The sequence below is a fragment of the Falco punctatus genome (genome assembly GCF_963210335.1).
Source record: "Falco punctatus genome assembly, chromosome: Z".
Lineage (NCBI taxonomy): Eukaryota > Metazoa > Chordata > Aves > Falconiformes > Falconidae > Falco > Falco punctatus.
The window spans coordinates 5,989,496-6,011,163 of NC_137586.1; the positions used below are offsets into that span (position 1 = coordinate 5,989,496).

A 21,668-nucleotide genomic window follows, 5' to 3' on the forward strand; every position below is an offset into this window, starting at 1 on the left:
GGATCAATATTTGAAAACATTTTTTTGGAGAAAATGAGAGGTTGATTTCTTTTATGTTCACTGATATTTATAAGGCTGAAAAGTATTGGATGGCGGGGACTTATGAAATCTTTGACTTTCAGCTACTGCTATTCTAAGCAAAAATACAACGTATTTCCAAATTATTATTTGTCATTCAGAAGTATATAGGTGCTAAGGAGATGCCTGAAAAAGTTTGCAGGTGGGTCTGGAGGGTTTGGCAAATTTCAGGTTATTTGCTGCTTCAGTGGTTGATGTCAGGAGTGTTTTAGTACTACAGTCAGAATTTTGTGATCCTTAGCAGGATTGTTACCCATCCGAGCAAAAACTAGTCCATTCATGAGCGTTGGCAATAAAGCCTGCAAAAGGATTGTTTCTTGGGTTTAAATTACTGGAAAGAACCTTTGGCTGTTAGAACTCTAATTGTGCTATCAGTTTGAAGTATATTTTACTACAGATTATAAATAAAACAGAAAGTAATTCTAACCCACTGTAAGGAAGCATTACAAGACTCCATAGAAGTGAAACCCTGGTATGTTAAATCTGCTGTTGTATTAACAGTTACAGTAAGAATCTTGCCTCTATCACTAAGGCAGTAAAGTGATATAAATATTTTAACAGGTATTTCTGTTTTGGTGCTTGGAGAAATTACTCATTGAAATGCTTAAATGGAATAGCAGGGAGTCTATCAAACTGAATGTAATACATAGTTGTTTGAATCACAAGAATAGGAAACAATAGAAATTTGGTAGAGCTTTTCTGAGGGGTAGTAACATGGCCTTAAACAGTTTTTCACCCTGGCTCGCTATAGAGCTACTCAGCAAAGAAATGCTTATCAGAATTTTATGCATAGAACTATAATGTAAAAGGCATTATAAGGCTTTCAAGGTCTTATGGAACTTTATGGAACTCATAGCATGACATAGCTAAATGCACCCTAATATTATAATTGGACATGGGAGATTATTTTCGTGCAGAATATTTTTGATGAATTTCCCTTTTTTAAATAAATATGTTTTTAAACTTATTTCTATATAACAATTGAAAATTAATAGACACACAGACACACAAACCCTTCTTGTGGCATTTTCTTGTGTTTTAGCGTTTCCTAGGGAAAAAACCAAACAAAACAACTGACCTCTTTTTGCTTGGTAAACATAAAGGAAAGCAAAAAGCATCAATGCTTATAATTCTTTAAACTCTTTAGGTTTCTAACATGTGCTTTCAAATCATACAAGTTATTCTTCATGCAATTGATAGAATAAGTAACCATTATCATTAGACAGAACAAGTAATCATTATCACTTGATTTTCAATTATTCCACCTTTTTCCCTGCTTCTCCCGAATAGTCTTCAAAAAAACTCTAATGTACTTCTAACTCTTTTGTCCAAATTAACTCTACTGTAGGAACACAATTTTATATAAATTCTTTTAATGTCCTCATTTTGACAATTCAACAGCATTAAATGACTTAAGTGAGCAGAATCACACTATCTTGTTAATATATAAGCGTGATACTTTGACGTAACACCTCAAGTAGTCATGCAACAAACATCAAATGATTGTGAGTCTGATTAAAGTAAAATAAACAGTTGGAAAAGGCCATAATTTTTGCTTTGTGAATGTGACATCTTATAGTGCTACATTTGGCACTGGAGAGAAGCAGCAGTAATATTAAGATGCTATGCAGGAAGCCTGTGACAGAGTCGCAGATTGTGTCAGATCAGTGCTTGAAACATTCTTAAGTACCATAAACACTGTTCAGTTGTGCTGTCATTGAAGGTTCAAGGTACTCAGCTTTAGTTGGACATTTATGATTTCAAATACTCACAACAACTGTGAAAGTACCAAAGACTTTATTTCTTTTTAATGTAATTTGATTTGGTTTATGCTTAAATTACGCAATAGTATTGCTATCATCGTTGTTCTTAAGGGATGAGATAAAATGGAAGAGTTAAAATTATAAAAAAGACACAATTATCAGGCATGGTAGAACTTTATATGGAGAAGATGGTCTTTCTCAGAAATGCCCACAGCAGGCCAACACAGAAAAAAAAAAATATAGTGGAAAAAAAATGACACAAGATGATTACTCATCATCCACATTGTCACAGAAACTCTACTTCACTTTGAAAGAAAATGGAAATAGGAAAAATAGGAAAATCCTTCATTATGTTGGCTAACAAACTGGGAAGCCAGTATAGAAAATTTATTTCTGCAATATTTTAATAATTCCCCCTTCCACCCCTTTTCTTCTTTTTTTGGGATGGATTTATCACCTCAGATTTAGGACTGTTCAGTTTTTAAACTACTTTCTTTAAATATAACAATCTATTGGGTGAGAAATATCTTTCCCCTTAGAAAATCAAAAACAACAACAAAACACTCCTAGTTGTTTAAAAGCCAAATCTCATTTGGAAAAACAAACAAACAAAAAACCCCAACAAAGTAAAAGCTCTACAAGTTTTGAAGAAAAGTTAATCCTCAATTTGGACCATGTTTTTTTGTACCTAAGCTGTAAGTTGCAATAAATTTAATTCTTCACTAAGGTGTTACTCCTTTCTTAAATATGAAAACACACATCTTCCCAAATGACTCTATTGCTTAAGCACAAATTTTTGTTAAGATGCAGACAGATTAGTGTTGCCTTAACTAGATACATGAACTTTGCTTAATACATAGGGAACATTCTCAGAATTAACTTCACAGTAGGAAAGGAAACATGCAAAAAAAAAAAGAAAAAGCTGGGTGTCATTAGACAACAACAGTTGCTGCAATAAAACAAATAAATAATTTAATTTCATCTTGCACTTTAGCAAAGGTAGCAAAGGTAGTTCATTAGTGTTTGCACAGGTTTATGAAAAAAATACTCAAAATAGTTGTATGCATGGATATAATTTAGAATGACCAGTAGAAGTGGAGAGCTAAGTAGGTGGAAATAAATATAAGAATAAAATAAGCCAAATCAAGTTTAGCCAATTGAAATTTAATTTTTAGAAACGTTGTATGACAATGAAATAATGTGGAAGCAGCTCAGCAGTCCAGGCTTAATTGCCAGTGGAAAATCAATGAATCCTCTGGAGAAATTCAAATTCACATTCAACTCCAAATTGGCATTAATGTACAGAACTCAAGATCAAATCTGATAAAGGGTAGTTTGACAGCTTCAGTTGTATTCTGGAACTTAAGTGTAAGATGTAAGCTTTTTTGCAGTTACTTTTAAAACTTGTGTTCCAGATCTGATTGACATGATACATTCAAGAGCTACGTTCTAAATAAACAGATGTGTTTTTTTTAAAAAAATATGCTGTATGTTTTAAAAAGGCAACTGTCATTGTTTTTTATTAAAATACAGTCAGACCACTGTTTTCTTCAATTAATCTATTTAAAATAAATGATAGAACAATACACTGATATCCTATTGCATGGACATTTTTAACAAAAAATACAGTAGAACAAAATTAGGAGGTCATTATTAGAGTTCAGCAAAGACAGACTGAGTTTACCACCACAGAAAGGAAGAGATTAATCTGTGTTTAAGAGAAAAACCTGACAAGTAAAGGAAGTAGCACTTTCAGTGTAAAGAAAAGTAGACATTCCATGATTTGCTATGAACCACTGAACAGCAGATTAATCTATGTCCATCTATCAGGAAGACGGATGGTGCTCTGCTGCTTGTTAATACCGGGTCCTTTTTCATCCAGAGAGTTGTCTTTGTGATGTGCGTTTTATGGCTCTACAACTTTCCAAGGTTACTATATTTATGATGGATAATAATTTGCCAATTCTGCTTCTGATACTTGAAGTAACGGTCATTCCACCCTAAAATTACAAATTAATAGCTATCAGTATCTACTGGGGATACTTCTGATTCAGAGAAATAGACTGGGAGCAGAGAATTCTTCCAAAGGTAACCTTAATTTGCTAATTTGGTAGCAGTGGACTCATCCAGCTGGCAAATAAAAATGTGAAAAAAAAATGTTTAGCAGAGAAACAATTTCTAAATAGTTGCAAAAGTTAAATAGAAAAATAAAAATAAACAAATAAACAAACAAACAAAAAAACCCAACAAAAATCAAGCCTTGCTTCTTGTCAATGTAGTCAACCTGTTGTAACAATATGGTCTGCATTTTTGTTGTTGGCCAGCTACATTACATGTTGTAGCTAAATCTGGTTTTGACAGCTGCGTGATCACGAACCACTGAATTGTTAATTAACCTCGTCTATTTTCCCAGGTAGAAAGATTATGAGAACATTGGAACAAAACATATTGATAGCAATGCTGGTCAAAGTTTATGTTCTCCTCTGTTTCAGGTGGGTCAACTTTATATAATCCATGGAAGGTCAAGGGTTTTGAAGACTGGAAGGCAGCTGATTTTCAAGAGTTGTCATACTCCAGCTTTCTGCTCTGTAGCTACCTAGCTAGGCTTGTTTTCACCAGGATTCTTTTCTCTTTTGATTTATTTCCAGTGACGCTGTGCCAGAATCCATCACACAGTTTTCCAGCTGCAGTGTAAAATACTGTAAATTAATGCAGCGCCCAAGTTATTTATTTATTTTTGTATTTATTTATTTATTGTATTTTGAGTTTAAGTGGTGCCAGTGGCTTTTGTGCTTCTTAGTACAAGTGGGTTTTGAGTCTTGGACAAAATTATTTTGTGGCTAGGGTTCTTATTTACAAGGTTTATGTCCAGAGATCACTTTCTCTCTCCAATTTTCCATAGTGTTAACTACACTAAGTTGTTGTGGTTTTTTTTTTAAAGCCCTTAAAGTACTAATTTCATGAAGGGTTTTAATAAATTACATTCTATAAGTATTCCATTTTCCAAAATAATATCTTTTTTTATAAGTCTTAAGAACAATTGCAAATACTAGCTGGCTTCTGAATCTTTTTTTTTTTTTCTTTTTCTCTTTTTTTTAAGGGGAAATGAGTTTGATTAACTGTGTTCAATCAATATGATATTTTCTAATTGTGAACTATCGCACAAAAATGCTAGGTTTTTGCACCAATGTTAAAAAAGTTAATATAGTTAAGTCTTTCATCAGTCATCCCTTAAAGTAAAACAGGACCCTTTTCCCTGGATTTGTGCCAGCAGTAGCAGTGTTGTTCAGATTTTCATACTCAGTTGTCAATGTTATCAGTGATGCATTTTGCAAGGATTTTGTTTCCATCTCCAGCAAATACCAAAAGCAATCCATACTTCAGCTTATAAAATGTGTATTTAAAGCAAAACTAAATGGAGGCCTCCTTAATAAAAAGCTAAAAAAAATATTAATCAAATCGCTAATATCAGATGCACTATGGGGTGAAGTCATATAAGGTTATAAAGGTGTTAACTAAGGCTGAATGCATGGCTTTGGGAAGTATTTTGCTTCTGATTGGCTAATAATGTTCATGGTTGTGTCATTTCTCTTACAAAAAATTGGTTTCAGCCAGTCTGAAGATATTAACACTTTTAAACAAAATTCAACTCTTCTTATACGAGTACTTTTTTTTTTTTTTTTTTTAAAGTGGTACCTTTCATGTGATTTGTAGATTTGGCCACTAAATTAAATAAAAGTCAGTTATTCACACAGACCTACTTTTGGGTGTTCTGAGAGTTAGCTGTGTTAACCTAAGGAAGCACTGGAATCCTGCATAGTCTTTTCTAAATTTGTTTTTCAGTTACTGCTAGCTTTGTATTTCATACACATTTGTCTGTGATTGAACACAACTTTTCTTTGGTGTCATGGTTTTGTAATGTTTGGGATGGATGGGGTGTGTTTCCTTTGCAGCATTCACAGCTGCTAGATTTAAGTTGTGTCTTTGTTATTCTGTATGGGTTTGCTCTCTGGCAGCTTACATCGTTATTAGCATCTCTGTGAAGAATAAACCTTATTATTGTGCAATAAGGATCCTTCCCCAGAATATCAGACTCAAATATGGCAATTATTTTTAATTTTCAATCTTCCAGATTTGAGTTTTTACTGAACTGAACATAGGTGAAATTGGGGCGGGTTTTTTTGTCATACCAGAGATTATCTAGAGAAACAGGTAAAAAAGAAATATATTTTTTTGTTGTTGTTTAAACTGTAATAATTCTTACACAGTTGAAAGGTACCAGAATGTTTTCTGTCTGCTGTCCAGAACAAATGAAAAACACTTGGGGTTTCCTAGGTGCAGTTTACAGATGATTCTGGACTAATGTTCAGCAAATACAGGTGCTTTGTCTGTGCAAAGGTTATCTTGCCTAACCTCATCTGTTCAGAGCAAAGGAGTTTGTCAACATTTTAAAGAAAATATATGGTGAGCTAAAGTCCATGAGGGAATCATAGCCTTAATTTGAAGCAGCTGGGTAGCCTGAAAAATCTATTTGATTTAACAAAGGACAGAAAAATATGCTAATAGTAAGGCATAAGGCTTGACATGGGGTGCTGAAACCTTACAGCAGTTTATAAACCAAGCCTGCAAAAGAAAATCAATGACTTAGCCCTAAGTGTTCAAATCACTGTGTATGGGTCTTAGTCACACAAATCCTAACAGTCAATAGGATTTCCATATATCCCCAAACCATGCTTTGAAAATTTATTTTTTATGCAGAGCTCTCTGAAGCTGACTTGGGGGGGTGGGGGGGTGGGGAGGGGATAGAAATTCCTCTTGATTTCACTGTGCTGTGAACAGGCCGCTCATGAAGAGTGTATCTTTTTCAGGCAGCATCCCTAAAAAATCCATTACAGGACAGCCACACAAATATTTTAGTAGAGAAAGAGAGATCAGACAGTGTAAAAGCAAAAGTGACAGGGTTTTTTCCTCGACATATGAGGAAAGGTGTTGTTAATGAAAGGGTGTTTCCTAGGCCAATGCAAAAATCATAACAAGTCTTTAAGAATAACAAGTATGGTACATACAGGAGCTGAATCACAGAGATTAATTACTAGGTTATAAGAAACTTTTTATGTTTTCCATTAGACAACAAGAAAAGGAACTAATAATACCCATTTATGAGCATGCAGAATTCTTTTATGAAAGAGAGCTCTGTTCTGACAATTTATATCTTGCCAGTGCTTTTTTATTATTGCTGTTAATCGGGGTGGAGGAAGGAGAGAAAAAACCAAACCAAATCAAACCAACAACCTCTTCCTTTTTTTTTTTTTTTCTTCTTTTTTTTTTAACTTGAATTTTCTGTAAAAAGAGCCAAACAAATTACATGGAAATACTTTGTTCTTGGAGTTGTTTAATAGGTTTTGATTCTTATTACAGTATGTGAAAGTTAGTTCTCTCACAGTTCATGGGAGGATTCCTTGCGAGAGTTAATAGGAAGGTAGTGGGAATGATGTCTCTGTAAACAGTGTTCAGAGAAGTTTACATGGCAAAAGACTTGCCATGCTTCTGCACTTGTCCTCAGTATGTCATGATTGCATCTAACCCAACTGTAACGTGTAAGTCAGTGTTCAAAAAAAAAAATCAGCTGCCCCATCACTAAACACCCGAACATATAATTTAGCGCATCTGGCTGGTATATTTTTCATTGATCAATTATTGCCCTGCTAAATGCCACCAGGTTTGTTTTACAAATGGAATGGAATGTCAACACAATATATAGTTTTCTTCCCCACCATTTTTAACCATTGCAGATTTATTCCTCCTGACTAAACCAGCCACAGGCTCAACTAAAATAACAAAAGGCAATTTGAAAGGTAGGGACACTCCCAGTTACTGCCTGTGGTTAACACTGGGTAAATCCTCAGATAAGACCAAGAAGTAACCAATACAGATGTACTGGAAAAAGCTTCCATCTGGAAAAATTTCATTCATGGTCACTGGGAATGACTAAGGTTCTTAAAATAAGGCGTAGGGACGTGTTTGCTTTCATTGACTCTAAATCTACACGAGTTAGCCTCCTAATCTTCTTTCATATTCTAAAACTAGGTAAGAGGAATCTAGACTTATGATCCTGCTTCCAAAACTGTGTTTCACAACACTGCCATTCACGGGGCAACCAACCACACCACAACTGAACACATAAGCCACCACCTTTAACAAGCTCTAGGACTGGAAGAGAGCACAGCTCTTTCCCTTGATGTGTCTGAAGCCATGGGTAAACATCCGCTTTCTCTCTCCAGCCAGTACAAAAAAATAAGTAGCCACAGTGTTCTCTGTTACTTCTCACCCTTGCTTCATCTGCTTTGTCTCTTCTGGAAGGAAAGGCCATGCAACTGTCTAACCTCAAAATAAAATGAAGCCTGTAGATCTGTGCAGTTATTGTTTATAATGGAAGAAAAGAAACATGTTTGTCAGGGGCTGAAAGATGTTGCTGTGATGGTTTACAATTGTAAACACAGGATTCTGCTAGGCTTTTAATTTGTATTAATTAGGGATACAGATTTACAGGAGAAAGTAAAGATCCATTTCCGCTACCATTGAGCACCAGCCGCCTCTCTTGGACAATAACAGTCATTACTTGCTTTATGTGCATATTGTTCTGCTTTGTTATGTAACATTTTTCTTCATTTGTGCATTTTGAATCTCATTCTCTCTATAATTCCCACAGTAAACTCTCAGCTTTCTCCCTATATGAGGACCAGTATTTTATTCTTATATTTTAAGTGGTTGTATTCTTTACAGATTCCGCATTTCCTGTAGATGTACTTCCCCGAGGAAATTAGTCAAGTGCATATTAGAATTAACAATAATAGTGAGTACCCTCTTAAAGAGGTCACAAAGCATTGTGTCTTCGGTTTCTGTTGTTAAGATTTTTGGGTGGATCTCAAGACACTAGATATCTTCTGTGGCACTGAACTAAGGATTTTGTAATGATCGTTTCCCTGTGTGCATTCTTCACCATCTGCAATTCTTTAAACACAATGATACAGCTGAAATGAGATTTGTGCTCTGAAGGATGAATACCTGTAACGTTAATAGTTTTGTAGGTTTTCCAGCCCGGGGCACTCAGCGTTACACCCAAGTGAGGTGAAGACGCAAAGGAGGCCAAACGCCGCCAGTCAGGAATGTTTCTCGGCGCAGAGTGTTGGTAAGAGCAGAGTGGCAGGAAAGGGGAGGGAGGATGGAGCAGAAGGAGCCCCGCAGCTGTCGGGACAGAGCCACAAGGGCCCGTCACCACCATGGCCCGGCAGCCCGCAGGCCCCTCGCTCAGCGGTGGTGGGGGTCCCCGGATGGTCCCTCCCTGCCCGGTGCTGTGGCTGCCGGAGGGTGCTGGGGGAGCCCGTTGTGGGCTGAGGTGGGTGGTGGTGTTCGGACATGGCCCCTGAGACATTGGGGCTGCGCCTGGGCCCAGCCAGGGCCTGGGGTTCTGGGGGGCAGTGACTGCTCATCCCTTGCAGCTGCCGAGCTTCCACCAGGGAGCCTTGCACTGAGCTCAGCAGGGATGAGCACAAGCTTAGAGACACTCAGCTCACAGTACGGCCTCCCACAATAGTCGATTTGCATCTTAGATTAAGGCACAATGGAATGAACATGCATGGAATAAGCATAAAAGGGCACGGCAAGAGTATGCCAGTGGAAATGGGAGAACAAAGATGGAAGTTACCCCTCCTGGTAAGCCTTGCTGCATGCTCTAGTTTCGGTTGTGGTGGCTGGGTTGTGTGAACACCCGGGCAAGAATCTGATCTACTGCCATATGCACTCACTAGCAGGGTGAACTTGGCTCTGAGTCAAAGATGGGAGAAGAGCACATCATGTTACTGATTCTGGTGTTTGCTCAGAGCTGTTGTAAGAATTTACTGCTCAAGTATCTGCATGTTGCCTTGTCTTCTTGTTCCTTCATGCTACCAAAAATGTTACACAGGGAGAACTGAAAGTCACAAGGGTGAATACTGCCCCAGACTTCAGTGACTAATAATAAAGTGGGTTGCCATGTTCCTTAATGTTTTTACCCTGAGTTGAGACCTGAGTTTCTGAAAACTCATTCTGTACCAAATCCACAAACTGTTAGATGAGGAATAGTTAGCCACTAGTTATTAATATTTGCCATTCTGCTTAATGAAAGGAAAGGAAGGAGTGCAACTTTCTGGGAACTAGTTTTCTTATATGACTACACAGATTCAAGAGTTCATTGATGCCTGTTTCTTTTGTGATAGTGGGGAATGCTTGCTTTCAGCTGGTTAAGTTTAATTGATTTTTTCTGCTTGAATGCCAATGGCTGAAAGATTTTTGCTACAAGTGTACATAACTTTTGCACCTTCTATCATCATGTTATTTAATGGATGTTCTCTGCACAGGGAAATGATGCTGAAGGTGATGTCCAGCTTATCGCATCAGTATCATTCATATCCATGTCACCAGTGATAATAAAAATCTAGACTTCCTGACAACTCTATGCTATCTCAGAAAAATGGGGAATGAGGAGGGGGAGCCTAGTACACAGAGCATTTAAGAAGTGCAGTATCATTATGATTATCTGAAATGGTTATAATGAGTGAAAATGTGCTTTTTGATGCAATGCAGGTGGAAAGGCACGAGACTGCAGCTAGAGCTACGTAAACCCAGTAGAATACTGTGTCAGGAGTGGTGATTATTTCTACAGAAGTTAAGGAAATTTCCTGTGTAAATGGAGTATAATTGCTCTGTGAAGTTTTGGAGGTTTGCTGAAATGAGGATAAATTTACATGCTGCTGAGGTAGGTGGCAGATGGCTGAAGTATTATCCCATTCTGAAAGCAGACACACTCTCTTTCTGTTTCTGCCAGTTCACAGTAAGAGGCTGCAACTTCTAATATTATTACCTTGAATCCTTCAGAAACCATCAGCTGAAATCCAGGGCTCATACTCAGCTGACTGACCCAACAAGTAGGTTAGAGCTGTGTTCTTACAATACTGTCCTGTCCATCCTATTTGTCTGCATAGCGGCAAAGTTGCAGCAGGGGAAATAGCATCTGTCCTAGCAGCCAATATCCAGAGGTTTAATATGTTCCCATGCAAGATGTGAGCTACATGATTGAGTTTCTCAATTCTTTAAAGAGATCTGTGCAGCTGGAATGACACTTTCAGTTCTTTTTCTCTTGCATTTTTGATGGTGTAGAGCGTTGGGACCATAAGTGAAAGTACCCTGTATCTCTCTTTTCCCTCAATTGCTTATGGACTGAAAGTAAAGGCCTTCTTGTATGGTATAGAAAATGTAATTTCGAAAAGATTCAGAACTGTAATGGGAAAAAGGGTTCTTTGAACAAAATGAGTTATAGCTATGATGGTATTTTGAAAATAAATTGCTTTTCCTAGTGTGTTATAGGCCCACTTTAAGCATGCTGATTGGGTGGAGAAACTGAAGAGAAATACCTTGAGTGAAACCAAAATGTGGAGTTTTCAGATTGCCTTGTCCAGCCCACAGTGTTTCTGGTCATGATAAGCACCATGTGAAACTTCTAAACCAGCCACAGAAGCAATTACTTTTCAGTTGTCCTGGAAATAGGTAGTGTTGGGTACTAACTTGCTGGCCTATATGTAACTATGGCATTTAGACAAGCTGGATTTTTAGCTGTGAAGAATCAGAATCATCCCTCTCTCCCTCCTTCCCCTTGTCTTTTTCTGGTTTTCTGTCTTCTTGTCCTCCTTTGTTTTTTTTTCTTCCTTCTTCCTTTGCTCCTTTTCTGTCTTCTGTCTCCATCTATATCTTTTCCTTAAAAACCTAACTGCCTATATTTTTTAGATCAAGTTGGAATTGTGCTATTCCTGATATATTATTTGGAGTGATTGCTGCCATTCACACTGCAGCAAGCTAAGAAACAGTACTAACTCTAATATTACTTTACCATAGTGTTTCTTCTGCTGGTAGCTCTCAAATTCCCTTGCAAATTCCAGTTACTATTGCTACGACCGTTGTGTTGATTAATAGACATAAACATGCCCAACCAGAGTGGCAGTGAAACATTATAGGAGTGTTGCTATAGGGCATTCTCTTCTGCCCTCAAGGGATGTTATTTAAAATCAGGGCTTGTCATACATTATGTTAGGCCATATGCTCTGACTGCTCTGTGGATACTGTTCAGCTCTGGTGCATAGCCTCCAGTGTCAGATGTAAAATGAAACTCCAGTTTGAAATCTATACCCGTCATGTTCTCATGTTTTTGGGTCCCTGAACACTTCAGGTAATTCCAGAGACACCTGCTTGCTAGAAATCCTTAAAAACTAGTTTCAGGCTTTGAAAGTACTATATAGGCTTATGATTTATGGATGTGTCTGGCTCTTGTCTTTATTAGGAGTTTTTTAAGTACTTGAGGTAAACATGCTGTAAGTTTGAAACTAACTGGTTGTGGACATTGAAATGCATTTTCTTAGGAAGGACGTGCCTGTGAAATGTCAAAACTTTTGTAATAATCAGTGGCTTGTATTGGTTTGAATGGTCTTGTCCCAGAACAAGAGTAAAGGAGAATGAGGGTAAAAGTGGTTTCATGCTAGCTTAAAAGCCATCCAGATTTCTCAGAGCTTTTCTGACTGACTTCCTGAAGTAGATTTCTCCAGTTGGAGGGTTTTACTAAAATAAAATGCTTCTCAGAGACTCCTCACACAATGTCAGGAAGCCACGAATCAAGGAGAGAGTTAAGAAAAATCTATGTGATTTTTCCTCTCCTAGAGACCAAAATACTATAGGTATTACTACAGGACTTACTACCGATTTCTTCCCATTGGTAAAAGATTTTCCACTAGACTGATTTACTAGGGTTTGGGGAACTTTGGATGAGCTGTCCAGATCTAAAAGCTGAGTAACAGGTTTAGTCTTACAGCACGCCACAAATGCTGTTACTGAAACAGGCCATGCAGTACTTTTGTGAAGTGTAAAGGGTCTCTGCTCTTGCACTTAACAAGGTATACAGAAAAGGATGGTGCTAAAGCTTTAACTGGATACAAGATGTAAACAAAAATGTTTTTTATTTTACATTTGATAGCATCAGGCACCTTGAAGCTCTCTGCCCTTCCTTCAAGAAGAATTTCTTTCTTTAAACTCTGTTTTAAGCATTATTACATAAAGATTTTTTGTAATTAGTGTAATTTTCCTTCTTCTGAAGAATATTAAAATCTTTTTCTGGAGTTGGAATTATACTCTTATCAACCTTTCACACAGCACTGGTGAACCTGTTGTACCCAAAACTGCCAACTCGACACATATGTCCAGTTTTCTCTCATCGCTTTTTCCAGCCTTTTTGAATGTTTTCATCTGTTAGTTTTTTGAGATTTGTGAAAGTGGACTATTCAAATGTTGTGGTGAGAGTCAAAAAACACACTCAACTCAATTATTAATTACCTTCAGAAAACTCATTACACTTCCATGTCCTTTCCCACTCTGTTTTTTAGCTCTTGAAAGTGACACTAGACAGCAATTATTAGTCCAAAAGAGTGGATCTGTAGAATGAATTACCTGGTGCTATGGACAAAGCATCCTTACTAAGCTCATTACTGAGGGCAGTCACCTAATTTTCTTCCATAACACACTCCTAGTCCGAACTAACACGCCAGTTTGGATTCACCTTTAAAGGCTTTTGGATAGACTAGACTGTTTCAGTTGGAAGGGACCTACAACAATCATCTAGTCCAACTGCCTGACCAATTCAGGGCTGACCAAGTTAAAGCATGTTAAGGACGTTACCTAAATGCCTCTTTAAAACAGGCTTGAGGCATCCACTGCTTCTGTAGGAAGCCCGTTCCAGTGTTTGATCACCCTCTTGGTAAAGAAATGCTTCATAATGTCCAGTCTAAATATCCCCTGGTGTAGCTTTGAACCATTCCCACATGTCTTATCACTGGATACCAGGGAGAAGAGCTCAGCACCTCCCTCTCCACTTCCCCTCCTCAGGAAGCTGCAGAGAGTGACAAGGTTGCCCCTCAGTCTCCTTTCCAAACTAGACAAGCCCAAAGTCCTTAGCCCTTCCACATAGGACTGTCCTTCCAGCCCTTTCACCAGCTTTGTTGTGCTCCTCTGGACACATTCAAGGACTTTCAAATTGTGGGGTGAAGAACTGCACACAGCATTCAAGGTGAGGCTGCACCAATGCTGGGGTCCAACAGCTTTCATTTTTGGACCCCATTAAGTCTATGATAAAAACCAAAACAAAATACTCATCTAGTTCAGGTAGGATCAGAATCAATGCAGTACAATTTTTATCATGAACTTCATGGTAAGAAAGGTAAAACGAGAATATAAAGATCCCAAATGTTTCTTCCCAGTCTGTCTGCGGTGATCTGGTATGGTGAGTAAGATCGAAACAACTAAATTGGGTGACAAGGACAACAAAAGCAAAGACAAAGTTATAATATACAAAGGAACTGACTGCAAGGGAAGCACAAAAGCAGAAGACAAAATACTTCACAATCCTAAGAAAAATAAGCCAAAATAGAAAAATCATCTAAATGATGTGGTAAATTCAGATGGGTATAATTTCCCTTTTTTTTGACCATTTACCAGTAGAATAAATATCAATTTCATGGCATGCTAGAGTATGTCGGCTGTCAAAACAGGGTGGTGTCATGTTTTTGAAGGCATAACATCTGTACTCAGGTTAGGGACTGGCTGTCATTGAAACACATCTCTCATGCAGGTCTCAGATGTAGTTGGTTCTGCACAACAAATTGTGCAGCTCTGTGACCTTACTAGCCTACAAAAGATCAGCCTGCCTCTCTGTCTTGTCATCTGTCACTTCCAATGTCTTATGAAATGAAGACTTTTTTAAATAAGGCATTTTGTAAGGCCTTCATCCTAGAAATACTAAACCCAACAAACAGTAGTATAACTCACCATTAATACATGAATCATGCTAATGAAGGTATGCAGAATCATGCAGCTGGAGACCTGGCACTTCATTTCCCCAAACAGTGCAACTTGGCAAGTAAAACAGATCCTACTTGTTCTCCTGCAAAGTTGTCTCCAAGCATTTTGTTGGAATGTGAGATAAGGAAATAATTTGACCTTGGGTTAATGAAGCCTTGAATGTTGAACTGAAGCACATCATCTTTCAGGGTGCTCCAGGGGTGCAGTGATGCACTACAGTTGAAAGGAGCCAGGATGATGTGAAACTTCAAGGAGAAGTGCCCCATTTGACAGCAAAAAGGAGAAACAGGGTGTGGACTCCAGTGGAAGGATTCCTGAAGTTATAAATTATTTTTTGTTGTTTGAAAGGAGTTTTTTGGGTTCGGCCTTTGAGCTATTTACCCTTCTCTTCATTCCGATAAAAGCACTGAAGGGATATATAACAGAAATCTAGAGCAGCGTGATACTCATAGTAAGGTCTCATTCAAACATGACCATTGTAGGTAAAGATTTCCTTTAGGTTGAATAAAAACATAAGTTCCCTGAGGAATTATCGTTGTCAGATGTACGACGTCTTTTCAGAAAACCTCTGCCTAGCTTATGTAAATACCTTAAGGACCCACTATCATCTTTTCTGCATTAGGCATATGTACATGAACACATATGCATAAGTGCACACACACATCTCACATAACAATTTTGTTGAAGATTACACTGAGGTAACATCAGTGCAAAAGTGTTCTGTGATTACAAAAGATTTTAAGGAAGAAATGTGATGGCAGTTATTGTTCTGGAGGTTATTAATTGATCAGACAGATGTCTGTTACTATTCATCAGTTTGAAAAGAAGTAAGTAGATGGGAGAAGCCCAAAAAAATTGAATAACTTTATGACTCAGACCCCACTTCTAGTTTTCACAGTTTATGATTATTCTTACCTCATATAAACCAAATCCAGAATTTGGGAAAAAGAAAGATAACCTGGATTTTTGTCACTGAAATCTAAATGACTGACTAATTCTGCCCAAAGATTGGGCGAAGTAACAAGCAACAGGCAAATTACATATCCTTCTACTACATGCTTCAATTAATTCATTGCAAACAAATAACAGAGTAGTAGATGAAATAAAGATGTCATTTTGGTCATAAACTGGGTAAGATTCTGTGGATAGAACATTATGAATATTTGTGAAAGAGATTTTATAATGATTATGTATGATATCCACGTAAAATAAAGTATGTTAAACCTGAAAATAATATATGTAATTATCTATATTAATTAATACATAATATAGCTGAAGCTTTGCACATGAATGAAAAAGAACAGCAAGTCAGAAGGAACTACTCATATTGCCAGTGTTTAGGAAAAAAAATGAAAACCCATCTAAAAAGTACAATGCGACAACAAAACATGTTTGACATTATTGTCTTTGGTCCAACAGGATGTGAGGCAATCACTGTCTTGCAAACTGCATTGGTAAACAAATTGTGATTAATAGGACAATCTTTGACAGTATCAGTCTTAATTGTCTGCCTGTAACTTGAGGTTTCCAAAGATTCAGAACTCTAGAAAATCAAATCTCCTTAAGTTCCAGTGGGCTGTCAATTAAATTTGACTGATTACACTCACCATTATCCTATAAAGATAATCCACAATTAATTGCTATACTCTGCAAATTGCAGCAGGACAAGAATAGTTTACTGGCTTAGGGAAATGTATGGCAATGTGCACCCATGCTCTCCAGACACCTGAATCTCAATTTTTAATATTCCCAATGTCCTTCCAATGTCAGACTTAGTGATTTTTATGGGACTCATTATAGTGCATTTCTGCGGCAATTGTAAGATTCTTTAGCATGGTTCATGGCCCATACCTGCCAGATGAATCACTATTACATATACATGAGCAGAAAAAGAAATGCAGGCTGGCAAATTCGGTATTCCAGATTTGCTTTGGGAATGTTTTCTCTGGGATGCTGAGGGCTCAAGGAAAGAAGTTTCTCCGGAGGGCTTTTTCAACTCTGTATGTGAGCTTGGCCATTAAAAATTCCTTTATATAGAATGAAGTTGCATGCACCTGTTTATATGAATAGCATTTATAGGAAGATTTAAATGAGATAATCCTGTCATTTTTTCATGAAAAATGAATGCTGACATTGAGCAAATATAGGAAAAAAAAATATGCTGGAAAGGTGAACATTTCAGCATTCAGCAGTTGTAAGTAACATGCTGTAATAGTAGCATTAGACAAAGATCCAATGGAGGTAGCTACAGATTCTAAAGAAATGGGTCAGATAATCCTTCAACTTTTTTTTTAGAAATCATTGAGAAACAAATAAAACCTGGGAGAGGGAAGACTATTAAAAAATAAGACCAAGACTGTGATTCCCTTTTGTAAAATAGAAAGGTTTTGCTGAGAAAATTTTAGTGGCGCTTCTGCACTACTGTGAGTGGAGATGAACACAGTAGAAAAATCCTAATCAAAACTCATTTTAAGTCATTAGTGTGTTTATGTAATACAGCTATTGTCAGTGATACTGTCTACATGATCAAATAAATTTATGTTACTAATAACCAAATGAAAAAGATGTCAAAGTTAATTAAGGAATTACTAAGCTATGTCACTATTTAAGTAGTAATTACTGCAACTGCAAAGGAATAATATCTTTCTTTCTTACCTGTAAGTGTATTTACAATATCTCAAATCCATCTTTACAGTCAATGAATCCTTATCACGGTATTTTGCTTTCTCTTTCCATTTCTTTTTTTGCTAACTCGTAACATTTTTCCAAGTCAGTATTTCACAAAGAAATATCACGTAATTAATGGAAGAATTTAACTGTATTTAATGAGGTGCATGATAAATCTAGGCACCATTTACTTCAGGCAAACTTGGAACTAGGCTATCTTCTAAAAGAGCGGAACATCTATTCCTTTATTTAAAAATGTAAGACATAGCTATGGTCTTTATCTTAAAAGAGAAGCTGATTTAATAAAGCATGTGAGAACGTTCTCTTCAGGGTAGAGGGTAATTGTTTTGGGGATAATCAGAGTGATATGTCATGAAGAAGATTGTCTTTTCCACTTCTCTGTGGAAAAGAAAAAAAAAAAAAAAAAAGAAATGAAAGAGAAGTAAACCTTCCATTTTAAATTTACATAATTTTACAGACTCGCTAAAGCTAATGTGTCTTATAATCTTTATGGAACATGAGGGGTTTAAATGCTGTAGAGAATATTGACAGCTGACAGGCAACAGTTATATCAAAGCCCTATTCTGCTTCTTATCTGGTGGTAAAGATGCTGAGAGAGATTTTTTGGCAATACTGATCTAAAAGCGTGCCTTTAGGTGCGAGCATGAGTTACTGTATTGTTATTGAGAAGTATATGCTTTACTAAAACCTTAGGCAATGTGATTATAAAAACAGTTGTTGCTCAAGGAAAAAGAAAAAATCAGTATGCTTCGGAGGAATTTATGGAAAAATGGAAGGCACGCTACAGCTCAGAAGGAGGACCTTTCCAGGTATTGTAGGAGAGAGAAAGCAGTTGATTCTAATACCATTAGAAGCTGTAATTCTTTAAAATCATGTAAGTGTGAATGAAAATACAAAGTTTAAGAGCTGAAAGATCTTTCCATAGGAAAATACATGTTTTGCTTGATTTGAAAGAGACCTGGAATTCTAATTAATGCCACATATAAGTAAAAGATACTTTGAAAAAACAGCCTCAGTAAGAATTAGCATTTGTTTTTCAAATTAAATTTTGAAAACTTCTTGTCCCAGAGATTGAAGGAGATGCATACAAAACAGAAATGCAAACAGACTAGCTTACTTAATATTTTTTAAATGAGGCTATTACAAGGGCTGTCCTAAGTTGGCACTCAGCTGATAAAGGATTCCTGAAATCCACTCATGGTCCTGCAAGAGCTGCGTTTTTCATCTGACATGTATCAGGGGCTTGGCTGGTGGCCAGTATTCAAGAATCCCTTATAGTCTGTAGTTAATAGGAGGAACATAAATTCCTATGATCTCTTTGTTGGCCTTTGCCTAACATGGTATTTGTGTACTCCTTCCCATTAAAGATCCATTATTGTCTCAGCCTTTTGCTTTTGTTATATTGTTAAGGTCCCTCTTCAACAAACAGCTACAGCACAACTAAGGAAAATAAATTTTGCAGTCTAGCCCTCTTCATGAATAACTGTGTATAAGTCTTCCAGGCACATTAATAGCCACAGACAGCAAAAAGTACCAAAAACTGTCTCATGGACACATATAAAATTCTGTTTCTTTCCAAACTTGAGTCTAACACAGGTGTTCTAATCCTCAGGGGTTTTGTGTCAGAACTCTGAACCTGATCTTATGGAAGTAAAAAGTATCTGGGACTTGAGACCTGAACAGATGTGGCTCCCATACTTTTTTTTGTTTGTCTTTGTTTTTGTGGGTTTTTTTTCCCCATGAGAAAATCACGCAGGACATTTGTTTTTACTACTTTGTTCTTCCAGGCAGCAAATTAAGTGGCTTTTCAATAACATCATTCTCACCTCTTAGAGCTCTGGAAAAACACAGCCAGTAAGAAAATGCTAACACTTCATATCAGTTCAATGCACGCTTGGAAGTAAAGTTGTAGGGTAGCTTTTTAAGTCTTGTTTTAAAATACATTGTTTACATTATACTGTCTGTATAAATGTTACTATGTATAAGTTTGTATATATATGTGTGTATACATTTGATTCCAAATTTAAAAAAAATCAGAAGGAAAATGTCTTAGTAGAGATTTGTTGACATAATAGAGTAGAATTTGGGAGGTAGATGTATTTTTTAGCATTTTATTATTGCTTGCCACCAAGATTAATGCATAAGATATATTTATTTTGGACAGAGACATATGGTTCTTCATCTCAAAAATCTGAGCTCAGTTGCTTGAAAGAATTTAGGTATGGGCCTATCCATGAAACATTTCCTCATCACTGATTAAAGATGAATCAAGGCAAAAACAACAGGATTTTTTTTCCTTTCTTTAAGTGATTGTATTTCCAGATAGCTACAGCTGATAGTACTAACAGCCTCTGTGAACTTCCAGGTTGTTTAGAGTCAGACTGGGTATGTCTAGGAAAGAAACATAAATTAACTTTGGTAAACACAGAGAAATTGTGGGACTTCATTTGAACATAAAATTACCTTGTGGCAGCAGCATGCCTGCTTGGAGACTTGTGGATATATATATGTATGTACATAATTTCAGTAAGCAATGTAGCTAACTTCTTAAACTCCACAGGACTTGACCCATTTTTGAGCTTTCTAAGTTGGAGTAAGAAAAACATAAGGGAATTCAGTTTTACTTAAACACCCTCTAAGTACTCTCTACAGGCTTTATTAACTATGGCCTTTTGAGGTTGTCCTTAATACACAATTTGAAAAATATGTTTTCCTTGTCAAAAGAAATCTGTCCATCTAAGAGAAGAAAGTATTTGGTTATGCAGTCATTGCTGAAAGTACATCACAGAAGTATGGAAGATTTTATCTAGCTGACTACTCTTTACTGTTTTCTCTCTTTTTTTTTTTCTTTTTTTTTTTTAATAATTTAGTCACAAGTAACAGATTTAGGATTTTCTTTGCCTTTTTTTATATTTTAGTTTTTCTTCCCCCTCCATGCTTATTTAGAGGGGTTTTGGGTATCTAAAGAGTCTACTTTTGGTGATTGCAGTATGCTCCTAAGCGCAAGAAAGTCATCGCTTGGTGAATTTAACCCCTCAACCAATTCAGAATTTTGACTTTCAGAGCTGTCACATCTTTATCCTTCTTCCTCCAGGTTGCAAAGTGTTTTTCTTTCCTTACAGAACCGTGAAAACCACACCTGATATGAAAACTAACATTAAAGCCTGGAAACAGAATGTGAATCTAATACACAAATTTGTTTCCAGTAAGAGATATTAAGCATTTCCAATGTAAAGAGCTGGGGTTCTGATTTAGCACCAGTTTTCAAATGATTTTTTTTTTTTTTTCTAAAGCTGAGGTTTTTAAAGTTAAACAGTTACTAGTAAAATGAAGCCTACAGTGATGGATTTTCTTTTGCTTATGATTAATGAACAACATTGTTAAATTACTGCACTGCTTTGTTTTTCATGCTATACAGAGGTTAGATGTTACATGTAAGCCTATTGATCTTAAAATATTTTGTAAGAATAACTTCTTTAAACTGATTAACAGACTAACTAGTGACAGACTGCCATGTCTAGTGTTTTTGGTAGAAGCAGATCTTGATTTGATTGCAGTGAAGTCACAGGTGGAATATTTGTAATCTTTTAAAACACAACTCTGTAAGAATTTTCCAGATAAATGCATTTACCTACTTACCTAACTCATAATCCATTTGGTATGGTTTAAATGCAAGAGTTTATCTCAGAGCTGTAAAATGTAGTGATGTCTTCCATGCAGGATTCATAGTGTTTTCAGTGGTATTTTGACTTTTGAAACTGGTCCCTTTAAACAGATTGGAAGCTATCAAAATGGGTAGGCACATCAGAATTCAAGCACAGGTATGAACAGAATGACAACAGAAACTTCTAGTCAGGAAGAGATGGCATTACTGCTTCTGAAAACAACTGTATGCATATTCATTTTTGTGTCATTTTTTGTAGTTCATTACTCAGCCCACTAGATAGCTGACTCCAAGGCTTCATTACTCTAAAATTGTTAAATTTTCCTCTATTCAACATAGGGAACAATATGTCTAGTGGGAGATTTAGCTAACCAAAAGTCTGAATTTTCTTGAAGAAACCTTTCACTGATGAGTTTAAAGGAACTGACTTTGTTTTTCTTATTGCTGGTAAAGTTGTTCAGCTTAATTATGCACTTAGAAGATTATTGTTAATTGCATCAGATTTAAGAATTGCAAAAGCACTCACTTCTTTTCAAACAACA

The 21,668-nt window shown here is 36.6% G+C and overlaps 1 protein-coding gene across 1 annotated transcript in view; it reads left to right on the plus strand.

Annotated features, from left to right (window-relative positions):
* Positions 1–21,668, plus strand: part of RIT2 (Ras like without CAAX 2) — a 246,437-nt gene continuing 224,769 nt past the window's right edge. Inside the window, exon 1 of the mRNA XM_080370921.1 lies at positions 1–21,668. This exon is cut by the window's right edge and continues 7,251 nt beyond it. The gene's annotated coding sequence lies outside the window, so the exon portion shown is untranslated.